This window comes from Phoenix dactylifera, chromosome 1 (assembly GCF_051530095.1).
Source record: "Phoenix dactylifera cultivar Ajwa chromosome 1, Ajwa_hap1_PhDact_Kaust_v1.1, whole genome shotgun sequence".
NCBI lineage: Eukaryota > Viridiplantae > Streptophyta > Magnoliopsida > Arecales > Arecaceae > Phoenix > Phoenix dactylifera.
Genome location: NC_143190.1, coordinates 24604963 through 24613682, shown reverse-complemented (window position 1 = coordinate 24613682; position 8720 = coordinate 24604963). Strand labels below are relative to the sequence as shown.

Below are 8720 nucleotides of genomic sequence, written 5' to 3'. Positions count from 1 at the left end.
CTATCTCATGGAGAGTTCGTGAGTCATCAGTGAGCCCAAGAATTCTTCCAGTGGGAGTGCGTTGAGATCCTTGGCTTCTTGGATGGCAGTAAATTTTGCTTTCCAAGTTTTTGGAAGTGACCTGAGAACTTTTCGGACAAGATCACTGTTGGTGTAAGATCTGCCAAGACTTTTTAGACTGTTAATAATATCAGTGAATCTAGTAAACATTTCAGATATAGACTCACTGGGTTTCATTTTAAACAGTTCATATTTGTGCACTAACATTTTAACCTTAGATTCTTTAACCTGGTTAGTGCCTTCGTGTGTAACTTCCAGCCTATCCTAGATTTCTTTTGCAGACATGCAGATGGATATGCGATTCAATTCACTAGCATCTAATGAACAGTATAAAATATTCATGGCCTTTGCATTCAGCTGAGCCATTTTCTTATCATGATCATTCCAATCCCCTCCAGGTTTGGGTAGTGAGATGCTATCCATGATCATCATGGGTGTGTGCGGCCCATTGACTATGATGTTCCATAAATCATAGTCAAGTGTTTGGATGAATATGCGCATGTGTACTTTCCAATATGTGTAATTGGTGCCATTAAAGAGTGGTGGTCTATTTGTGGATTGCCCTTCGGGCTCTGATACCACTTGTTGCCCAGATATGCAGGCCAAGAGGGGGATGAATTGAATTTTTAAATTTTTTCTTCTTAGAATGCAGCAGATAAACTATAATGTCAACTTGAAAGATATAGTGTGCTTTAAGCAATGAATGAATAATGGCAGAGAGTAAGGTGCAATAGCGTAAAGAGAAAAAGCACGCACACAGATACAGAAATTTGATAGTGGTTTGGTGGAACCCACACCTACATCTACTCTCCAAGATTCTTGAAAATTTTACTATAACCATCCAGATTATAGTATGGCTGTTTTTCGAGCTCACAACCCAACTCACTGTTTTTCGGAATCACAACAAACTCAGTCGGTTTTCACAGGATCACCAACCACAACCTTAAACCGTTGGTTTTCCGAGTTCACAAACAATCCAGTCGGTTTTCACAGGCTCACCAACCAAAAACCTTAGATGATTGTTTTTCGGGCTCACAAACAATCCAATTGGTTTTCACAGGCTCACCAACCAAAATCTTTTAACCTTGTTGAATTTTCTAATTCAACAACTTCCAATTAAGGTTTTGGAAGAACCTTTCACAGTTTTAGAGCAAATATAACTATTACAGCAGAAATAAAGCTATGTGATGAATGTTGTAACAAGGTAAATAAACCTTCAAAATAAATGTAACAATAAAAGTAGAACTGAAGTTTTGATGATGGTCGTTGGCTGCAGCTGAAGGTCTTGAATGCACAGCAACAACTTCTTTATTGAATATTTCAACTAGTTTCCTCACAATATGGTTTTTCCTCGAAGGCTCTTATGTGAGGATTTTTTTTAAAGCTTCGATTTTGGGTGATATGATATTTTCACTTGATCCTCTCCCTCGTCACTATTTTTTCCTTGGTATTACTTTGAATTTATAGACTGTAAGCTTCTCAGGAAGTACTGGATACCCGTCATACTAAGAAATTATCTGTTGTTCATCCAAAAGTACTATCGAAACTAGCCATTGGAGCTGTCAGGATGCCATGGCTCGACCCAAGTTCGGGGGTCGTCCCGTGTGTAAAGGAAGATGGCACACTAAGTATAGAAGTCGGCTCTTTCCTTCAATCCATACAATGTTCCTGCATTTGCCTCTAGGGTCGACTCGTCAATGTCGGAAGTCGACTCATGTAAATTTTGGGTCAACTTTTTAAACGCAAGAGTCGCCTCATTCCTTTAGTGCTCATAGGTTACCTGCGCTCCCCCAAGGGTCGACTCAATAATGTCGGGGGTCGGCTCATGTATAACTTGAGTCGTCTCTTCAAACACGAGAGTCGGCTCATGTAGTTGGTCTCAGGCGGTGATTCTTCTCTATTTTTCTTGAACTACATAGGGGTCGACTCAGTTTCTATATAGGTCGACTCATTAAGTTTTTCACAAACTTTCCAGAGAGCTTTGATTTTATTCTTCTTGCTTCTTGGAGGTTGTAAGTATAATTTTTTGTCTTGAGGTCTAACCCTTCACATTTAAGCCAACATCGTTAGAGTACACATTTAACTCAATTATTTTTGTGATCATCAAAATCTATCCTTTAGAATTTGTTAGATGTATGCCCTAGAAGCCAATTTTGGCTGACACATTATTAATTCTAAGACATAATTTGTACTTGACTTTACTATTATTGAATAAATGAAAGGCATCTTTTTCATTCATATTATTATTGTGTCTATAAATCGTCCAAAAAATTAATAAGATGATGATGCATATTCTCAAGATTTGAGAATTTGAGCCATGTATCATTAGTGATTAATTTCTAAACGCTCCTGATCGATGGATCATCACGAGGACGGTGATCGATCCGATGAGATCAGTGCACAGATTACTTTCCTTATGGATGGACGAGACTCAAGTCCACAGTGTAGCGACACTGAAGTAATAGTGCAGGTGCTTGTTAAGAACAAGGGTACTGAGTGTGACCAATACAAGAAGTCACTTGGATGTCTATCCACTCGTCAGTGACTTGCTTGATGTTGCAGTAGTGTGACTGGTCCTTTGACCTGCGGTGCTTCGGCTACTCACAGTGAGGTTATTGTAGTTTGACTGCACACATACATGGTCTCTAGCCATATGGGTCCATGCAGTGTAGATTGGCTGCAGTAAGTTTACTGTAGGAGTAGGGTATGCACCTATAAGGAATCTATCGACCTTGATAGATAAGGAGAGATCCTATGTGATTTATAAAACTGAGTTCGTAAGACCTCGGCCGGGGCAGTATGCACAGTGGAGAAAGAGTTTTTCACTCTCGAACTTAAGTCGAATAAATCTTCACATATGACAGACGATGGGGTTTGACGAGCTGTCCATGACCTCCGTCCTGTAGGGATCCACGATAGTAGGACTGTATCACATGATAACTGCACCTAGAGGTTCATCATTCTATTCTACTAGGTAGCCACTACATGCTAGGTGTCACTGGTGGATGGTGGGACTCACAGGGATTATCTCGATGATCGATAAACCCTAATGAGTAGAGTTGGAATCGTTCCAATCCATTGAAAGGAGTTTTCAATGATATTATGATAGAGATCATAATATATCTCACTACCAGTCAGAATAGAACCTATGGGGTCACACACACTAGAAGTATTGACCGATCCGATGGTTGAATCGTGATTAGAAATCACAAGTAATCAATTCGATTGATATTCAGTTGAAGAAGGAACAAAGGAAATTAATTAATTGGACTTGAGACAAGAGTCCTACTTCGAGTAGGATTCCTAGAGGCCTAATTGGATTAGGACTGGGAATCCTAGTTGGAGTAGGACTGGGATTCCTACTTGGAATAGGATTCCTACAATCCTAATGAGATTAGGAGTTTTTGAATTAAAATCGGATTCCTACTTGGAGTAGGATTCCTAGAGTCCTAATCAGATTAGGACTTTGGATTCAAATAGAGTCCTAATTGGATTAGGACTAAAATTAAATATGTCCTAATTTGGATTAGGATTTCTTAAGTCACAATTAATTATTAATCTAATGAATCAATAAGACTCCTAATTGGATTAGAATTGAAGAGTTCAATTGAGTCAAAATTGATTTAAGTTCTAATTGGATTAGAACTTACCTAGATTGGATCCTAATTGGTTCACCCTTGGGCTAAGCCTAATTAGATTAGGGCTTGACCACATTAGGGCATTCCAAATCCTACTTAATGTGGATTAGGGTTTACCATGAGGAGGGGCATATGCCCCTCCCTTTTCTATGTGGAGAAGGGTGAAGAGAGGGGGCCGGCGCCCCCTCTTAGGAAACTAGTCTAGGGCTCCTAATTTGTAGGAGCCCTAGATGGCTATAAAAGAGGACAAGGGGCCGGCGCCCTAGATGAATCCTTCCTCCTCTTCAAGCCGTGGCCACCCCTCTCCCCTCCTCTTGGTTCAGCCGCAAGCAAAGAGGAAAAAAGGTCCAAGAGTTGGCGGCCTCCTCCCCTTCCCTTCCTTCATCCAACGCAAGGAAGAAAAGAGGGCTGCGTGGGGATTCTTCTTCTTCCTCTTCTTCATCCTTCTTCTTCCTCCTCTCAAGCACAATCAAGGGTTGATTGAAAGAGAGGAGATCAGCCATCAAAAGAAGTCTTTGCAAGGGAGCTAGCACCCCGGAAAGACAAGAGAGCTTTGATCAGATCGCTGCTTCGTGTGGATACCCGTAGAGGCCGGACACTTGAACGGCTTCAAGCGAACCCTCTTCCTAAAACCACGAACTCAGATTTGCGGTGATCATCTACCCGCACAAGGTGAAGATCTGATCTTCTAATGTGTTTAAAAGTTTTTAATCCTTGCCTAACTACGAACGGTTCATGAAACAATGTTCATGCGATGAACGTCGATCCCGCACATGCCTCTTCCGCTGCCATCTGATTTTTTTTTTGAAATATCAGCGGCATAGGCGGGTTCCCAACAGTGGTATCAGAGCCTAGGCTTCGTAGATTAAGTTAAGAATTAATTATCTAAAGGCTTATTAGATCTGAAAATTGAATGATCATGCATGCTGAAAATTTCTACATGCAGAATTTTCAGGGGTGCTGATTTTTGCATGCTGATTTTTATGTGATAAGATGATGATTCTAATTGCATTGTTAATGAGATTACAAAGTTTAGAATCATGATTAGCATGATCAGCAACCTATGTCATGATATAATCAGTTAGTTTTCAGATCTGAAAATTATAATTGTTGCATATGGTGATGATCATAGGATTCAAACCCTTTTGGTATCAAATGTAATGACTTGCGATGTGATCTGTCATGTCATGTAATTTTTCATATGCTTGCATGCATCTTATTTGATGTTTTGAAAGGCCTGCGTCCCTCCTAAAAGGGAGATGTAATTTATTTTTATTTTTATTTTATATCTGGTTGTATTTCTGTGATGTGATGTACGTCAACGATCAAGTTGAAGACAAGGCATGAGATGACAAGGTGATCTAAGCGGTTGATGGCGATTGGATCAAGAGTTGATCAAGGATCGAATCAAGGAGGCTTGGAACCAAATCAAGAGTTGAAGACCAGTTGGTCGATTGACGTGCATGTGCTTGTAATACGACCTAACTAGAATCCATGATCATCACCTATTTAAAGTTTAGCTTTAATTATTGCTGCGATTATAACTGCCTGCAATGTGCCGTTTGCATGTGATGTGAATGTGAGTTGGGTAGATAGGTTTACATGTGATGTAGCAAACCCAAATTGAGACCTAAATCAAAAACCTCCTCAATCAAGTCGAGAGTGAACCGACATGAGCAAGTCATATTAGATTAATTGATCTAATTGGTGTCTAGGAAAGCATGAAAGGTGGTTACTTAATTAGGACCTTACTCTCTGAGTAAGGGGAGCCTCCCACCTGCTTACCTGGCCAATTGTTCGATTACCTCTTATGAAGGGCTCAAGTTGCAAACACTAAGACCTGATTAACCAATATTAAGTCAATAGGTCTTCCACTGTAGTAGAGCTGCTAAGGTCTTTCTGATATTGATTTGTCTCGGCTGGACACAGTGGTCAAGTTGCATCGGGGGGCTGGACCTCTCTATAGACATGAGATGTTGTAGGGTAAAGGTGGGGTTGGGCACCAATAACTGTTAGGTGAGGACCCAATGACGACTTTATTCCTACGGTTATACGGTGGGTCTGACTTAACTAAGAAATGGGACCAATAACTGTTAGGTGAGGTTTTCATGGCTTAGAGACCAAGTTACACTGCAACATGCTTGAGAAGCATTGTACAAGAGTTGTACATTCATCAATCTATGTGTCACCAATAACTGTTAGGTGAGGTGGCATGTAAATTGGTGGGACCACAGTACCCACTAGAAATCCTAGTCGTGTGGGATTTCCATTTCCCTACCAGGGGAGTGTGAGGGATTCGAGAAAATAGAGGGAGGTACATTTGTTCTAAAAGACCCTAGAACAAATTAGAATCAAGTACAAAAGTCTAACTAGAATCTTTACTCTCTGAGGATTATAAAGTCAGCTTCTAGACTCTTAACTCATATCCTATAGAACAACCGTTTGACCAAACCCAATTATAAAGATTGGCTCAGCAAATTTCAAAAATAGTTTTGAATTGTGAGAAATTCGGATATGTGCTAGACCATGGAATCCCCGTGTTACTAATCCGTCCGATCACTGATCAGCGTAAGACGCTTGTTAAGTGGACGAACAATGACAATAAAGTTAGGTGCTGCACAATGGCATCCATGTCCAATGCATTACAATGCCAGCATGAGAACATGAAGATTGCTAAGGACATATTAAATCATCTGCAAGAGTTGTATGGTGATCAGAGTCACGCAGCTCGGTTTGAAGTGTCCAAGAGGCTCTTCAAAGCCAAGATGCACGATGGGCAGTCTGTCCATGATCATGGTTTGACCATGATAAAGGACTTAGAGAAGCTTGAGAAGCTTGGCATGACCATGCACAAGGAATTGCAAACGGATTTGATCCCGCAATCCCTTCCAGCTTCATATGAATAGTTTATAGTAAACTACCATATGAACAAGATTGTATGCACCAAAATAGAATTGTTAAATAAATTGGTAACTAACTTAGGGACCTTGAAGAAGTTCAAGGGGCATCGTTTTCGCTGTCAAGTTGGTTTCTACTTTCAAGAGAGAGTCTATTTGGAAGAAGAAGAAGCCTGCGAAGAAGCAGAAGACTAAGAAAACACCAAGTAAGGAAGTTCCAAGAAAAAGGCCAATTGCAAGGAAAAGTGTTTCCATTGCATCATGGACGGCCATTGGAAGAGGAACTGTCCTACATACATGGGAAGCAAAAAGAACATGAAGGGTGACAGACCTTCAGAAGGTATGTCAGATATGCTCAGGATACTTAGGGACTGTTACCTATTGCTAGCAGAAATTTGATTTCTGTATTTTATTTAGCACAGAAAGATTTTTTTTTTTGAAAAAATAAATTGATTCAACATGGTTTTATGATTGACAGTCTCTATCACATACATATGGATGTATCTGTGAATATATCTGAGTAAACAGTGAATACCATAGGATCTAATAGATCCAAAAATGAGATAAATCTAAAGTATTTGTGGCACCTCAGGCTTGGCCATATAGGAGAAGACAGAATAAACAAATTGGAGAAACATGAGCTTTTGGGCTCATTGACTTTCGAGTCATATTTGATTTGTGAATTCTGCCTTCAAGGAAAGATGGTCAAATTATCCTTTGTAGGACACAGGGAGGTCTACTGAAATACTTACCCTAGTACACACTGATGTGTGTGGCCCATTCGATGTGCAGGCTAGGGGTTGTAATTTTTACTTTATTTTACCGATGATTACTAACGGTATGGATATGTGTATGAGATACAAATATGAAACTTTTGAAAGGTTCAAAAAGCTTAGATATGAAGTAGAAAAATAAGCACAAAAGCTCATTAAGGTTCTTCGATCAGATCGAGGAAGTGAATATCTTAATGGAGAGTTCCGTGATTATCTCAAGGAGAATGGTATAGTTTCATAATGGACTCCTCCTGGTACACCTCAGCTCAATGGAGTTTCAGAGAGGAGGAATCGGACTCTATTGATATGGTCCAGTCCATGATGAGCTTCACTGATTTACCCTTGTTTCTTTAGATAGATGCCCTATTTTCAGCTATTTACTTGTTGAATAGAGTTCCCTCTAAATCCCTTCTGTCACGACCCCCGCCCCGTTCCCGGCGGGCCGCCGCGACGGTCCTAGGGTGCGGGTAGGCATAAGGCCACCAGCCACCGCGTAGAACCCTACTACCTATCAATCATCAATAAATCTTGAAAAAATTGGCATGATGCATGCACAAAATGATCACTTTTTCTACAGTGACCTGTCAGGATTATCTCAATACATACAACACACTACCTGTCAGAGCAGCAATCACATAATCCGTCACATAATGAACCTGGACAATATATATCAATACATTATCTCAGGCATATAACTCATATGTATAAAAATCTGGTTCCCATTCCATCCATGGTCAAACCCATATCCACAACAGGATCTATGACTGTAACTATGCACTATATACAATAGAAGGTTTATAATACACCAAAAGGTATAAACCTCTATCTACATTATACTATACTATGGAGCGGCACAGCTAGCATGCAACCACTAATCCTGCTCCTCTCTATACAATACCTGCCCTGCAATCAAAAACACCAAACTGGGGAGTGAGTATATAAATACTCAGTGAGTGGAGTAGAGAGTACTATGCACATGAGACAGAATATAATCATGGCTCGAGATGAAATCTCAAGATCAATAACAACATGAACATGAACTCAACATAGAGAATATAGAGTAAATCATCAATATCACCACAATCAATATCAACTCATCTGAAGCATATATGGAATAATCAAGTAAACATATATGCTACTCATGAATATGCTCAACAGATCATAATGCTGGAACATACAAATCAGGTGTCAATATGCTGAAATCATCACTAGACAGCTGTCGGGAGGTGGGTTTTACGCCCCAGGCGAACCAGCAACAACTCCCTACTGTCACATGCATATGCAGGATAAGACACCATATCGATAATGTAAATGCTAGACAGCTGTCGGAAGGTGGGTTTTACGCCCCAGGC

At 40.1% G+C, this 8720-nt stretch overlaps 1 pseudogene; it reads right to left on the bottom strand.

Moving 5' to 3' along the window:
- On the bottom strand, positions 1–901 carry LOC148715121 (uncharacterized; annotated as a pseudogene).
- Positions 902–8720: the final 7819 nt, after the last annotated feature.